Genomic DNA, 4,572 nt, shown 5'->3' on the forward strand with positions numbered 1-4,572 from the left:
CTACACTATTGGACGCGCACAGGCTTCAAACGTCATCATGATCCTCTACTAGGGAAAGAATCTCTTCATCACCACACGAAGTTTCCTCTATGACAGTTCAAATTTTAAACTCGGCCATAGAAGAGTCTTTTCTCCCCGTCATTTTGGAAGGTTGAGATGATATTTGTCAGATGACTCAAAATTCCTACTCGGATGGAATACCTACTCAGGAGCTTACGCAAGTACCCAGAAGTTCTCACAACCCTAACTAAATGATCTGAGGACTTCCACACTCCCAGCTAGATGTAAATCCTATCCAGGGACCTGAGTTATCACTCGAAGAAATAGCTTGACAGAATGTTTCTCTTTGCTAGACTAAGTTTTTGATATGTCAAAACCTCATTTCATGTACTGGGGGCCTTAACGATGGGTAGTATAAAACTACCATGTACGATTATCTTATACATACATGGATCCCCTAGGGTTTCCTGATTTCTCGGAGCACATGTTTGTGCCTTGGAAAGGGATTTAAACATATGAAAACTGCAAGTAGGTACCGGGGTATCCCGTAAATAAAGAAGTATATCTCTAAGGATAACAGAATCTTACTAAAAAAAGGAGTCTAAAGACTACATAGCAAACTCCATATATATACAAAGCTAGTGACCTTGTGGAGAAAAAAAAAATCAATTGAAGCCAACCGAAGCCATCAATGATCCACGAGCCCCAAGCATTCGTTAATTACGATCTACATCAACATCTCATCGAGACTACACGTAAGGAACCTTTGACTAGGTTTAGATCTTATCTAAGCTAGCCAAGACCCTCTTATAATATATCTTGAAGATTAATACAAGAACACATAACATATGGTCATTATCTTTTAGAAGGTCTAAATCTGTATAAATCTTTATTTTCCGACGTACGTCTAACTGGGAGTATCTCTTGCTTTATTCATGTATTCGTAAGATCGACAGTTTACTAATCGTCGATACAACTAAAGCTTGAAACAAATTTGTTAGAAAAAAGTTACTAGGCCCCGAAGTATAAGTATTTTTCCTGCTTGCCCCCTGTCTCCACCCCTGTTTCCCATATGGATACTGGTACCTTGGAACATAGGTATTTTTTCCTTGAAAATGCATATTCTTTATTTTCCAAGATTACTGGTAAAGGTAAAATGCCGTTATCTCATCTTGAAAATACATGGGATAAGAAATAGACTAGCGACTCAGAAATGTCTAATCCTCCACTAACTAGTGCTTATCTTTTGGTCGATGCCATGTCCAAAGATTAAAGACTATAATTTTTTTCTATCGGCTAATTCTAGGGAGGATTATGGGATTCTTTGTTTCTCCCCACGAAAGAAGTCAAATCTAGGGAAAATAATTATGTGCTACATGTAGTTAGCTCATTGTGGTGTGGTTTATTCGTAAGTCTTATCGTGTGGACACGGACACTATTTGGGGACCTAATAAGGCCAATGCCCTATAGAATTCTTGGGTACCCCAGACAAGCATGGCCAATCTTCTTCGCCGGAGTCGAGAAAAACTAGCCAAACACGTTTGACTCAAAAGGCTGGCTCCAGAGAATCTTAATCAGCTTTTCCGGAGCTAAAGATGAACTACTATCTCCGTTTTAAAATAAATGTTATTTTCGAAATTTTGTTTATTCTTCAATAGATGTGGTTTTAGATTTTTAAGGTGATATTTTACTAAAATGTGCAAATTAAAGGCTATTAGAACTGAAATTTTAACTGAATAAATGAGATAAATTGTTAACTTATGAGTTATTGATTGAATATGAGAGAAATCGAGAAGGATAAATATGTCATAAATAAAAGAATTTTTTGTAATTTTATTCTATATATCAAAGGCTAAAATGACATTAAAAGAGAATGAAGTTACTGAAACATCAAATTGAAGTCATAGCTTAGATGTTGTAATATATGACAAACGCCGAATTTTTTAGGCCTTTATTAGTTTGTTCAGAATAAAAGCGAGAGCTTGGCCAAAAGGGGCCTAAGTGGAGAGGCATAATCGATCACTAAGCAAGCTCGTGCAGTTGCAGCCGCATCGCAATAGCAATAATAGTAGTGTATGAACTATACCATAGTTTTATGCCAACGTATATTACAGTAATACTGTGTTTTGTAAATTTGTCCAAGTTAATGTGTAAGATAGTGTGGCCAGGATGTTTACCTGATACTTAACAGCCTTCCTGGACCAGTCTGTACCCAGATGAAACTAGCACACAAATCCTATGCAGTACGACACCACCAAGTAATCATAACCCGTGAATCTGTGATAAAAAAAGTTCGTTCCTTGCAGCAGCGGCACGCACGTACGTACAGTACCACAAAGGAGAAGGCCGTGAGACAAGGCATTATTGCTGCGGGCGCCGGCGGCCATCATTGCGATCTTGTTCGAGTGTCGCGATCTATCCATCCACGTATAATTTTGGCCGATTTCATTGGTACAAAGAAACGAAGAAGAAAAGTTCAGAAAGCAACGCCTTTTTAGAAATCTCTCCCAGCTAGCCTAACAAGTAGGAGTAAGGTCACACTTGTGCGGATGCATCAGGCATGGATTCTTGGGGGCTTTGGATGCCGCTTTCGTTGCGAGAGGAGAATGGGCACCGCGCGCGGAAAGAGCGGATAGATCGCTGATGGGACAGCCATATATTCCTCTAGGGGGCTCCGCTTGCAACTTGCAAGTTGAAGCGGGCCCGCTTTTAGGTCCCATAGCACGGTACCGAAGATCGTGGTGCCGTGCCATTGACATACGACACCATGTTCTTTGGCGCCGTTCTATGACACGTTATTTAGGCAATCCAGCGCACAACCTACATGGCATACAACGACACCAAATATGGCTCCATGCAATGGACCAATGGTGCCAAAGATCATGGAGTCATGCGAAGAGTCCATTTATGGACAAAGTATTCTAGAGGGTCCATTTGTAAAATAATTTTTCCAAAGGACTAAAGATAAAAATTCCAATAAGCTTTCACATACGTACCCTTTGTTGAGAAGTTCTTTTATTTGTTTATGAATTTCCTTCATTTGCTCGGGGATGGTGCGGTATGGTGGTTGGTTTAGTAGCATCGCACCTAGAATCAAATTAATTTGATGCTCTATCATGCGGATTGGTGGTGAACCAATGAGCAGCTCCTCTAGAAAAACATTGCTGAGTTCCTACAAAACCTTAGAGACACAACTTGGAAGAGATGTCAACTTGTTGGTAGAAAGAAATGCATCTTTGTACAGAGGTACAAAGTGCAACAAATTGGGATTTACAAAAAGCTTTCATCTCTGATTTGGCTTTCTCTCCCTCTCTTTTCTTTTTACCATCGAGTTTTGGATTTTGGCTCTCATCACCGAGGGAGGAATCTCTCTGTTTTTTTTACTCTCAATTTGCATCTCAACTTTTTTCTTATCAGCATGAACTATCTCTATAGGTGATACAAAACCACTTATTTGGCATTCTACTTTAACTTGTGGCAGTTTGTATAACCATCATGATTGTGAGATTATGTGATGAAAAATTGGTTTGAATAATAAAATTGGTAGAGAAAGTGATTTAGCATAATGATATTAGAATAATGTTCATGAGTTGCTAAGATATTTCTTAGATATGCTTGCATAGCATAGATGGTTTGATGCAAAGAAAAGAATTTTTGAAATTGTAAAACTCTTCGTGGACTGAATTCCTTTATTCCGGCCCATTTCCTCCCATCCCCCTCTCTCTCCTTTTCACCCTTTCACATGGGCCGCTTCCCCTCGTCCCGCTTTGGGCCACCCGAGCCTCCCCCTCCCGCCCTCTCTCTCTGTCAAGCGAGACTCACGCCTAGCCGAGCCGCACAGCCGAGCCACCAGCTCACCATCTCCTTCCTCCCTCCTATGGAATCCGCCCCTAAAAATCTCACTGGCAGATTCAAATTCGCACCTCCCCGAGCCATTTTGTGTCAATTAAAAGCCGTGGCCGCGATACCCGTCCCCTAATCACGTGTACCCTACTATTTTCCCCTCCTTTACCCCTCTCTAATGTGGAAGCCGACGCATTCAAAGCCATGGTGGTCGCCGGGTTTGGAAATGGCTCAGACCATGTCGATCTCCCTCCCCAAGCCCTCTCCTCCCTATATAAACCCATCCCGAGCACCACGCATTCGTTTCCCACCCTGTCCGGCCGCTTTTTCCCTCTCTCCCTCACTCTAGCATCATCGCCGTGCCGTTCTTCACTGTTGCTAGTAAAAGAGATCCACCGTGTTGATTCTCCATGCCCAAGCCACCATTGATCTCGTTTCTTGCTTCTTTAGTGTCGTAGAGCCGCCAGAAGACCGTCCTGTCGCTTACTGGCACCACCAAACCCCCGTAGCACTGTCGCACCGAGCTCGAGCCCCGCTCTACCGACGAGAAGCCCTCGGTAATGCTCCCCTCGCCATCCTCTTCATTTTGCGCTCCTCCCCGTTGAGATCCGTGGCCGGAGGCGCGTGTTTGCGCCACTCCAGGGATGCTCTAGCCACCCCACCGCTGTTGGCTGGCTGCCCTACCTGTTCAGCGCCGCCCGGTCGAGCCCTATTGATTTCGGCCGTCCG

This window comes from Phragmites australis, chromosome 3 (genome assembly GCF_958298935.1).
Source record: "Phragmites australis chromosome 3, lpPhrAust1.1, whole genome shotgun sequence".
In the NCBI taxonomy this organism is placed as follows: domain Eukaryota; kingdom Viridiplantae; phylum Streptophyta; class Magnoliopsida; order Poales; family Poaceae; genus Phragmites; species Phragmites australis.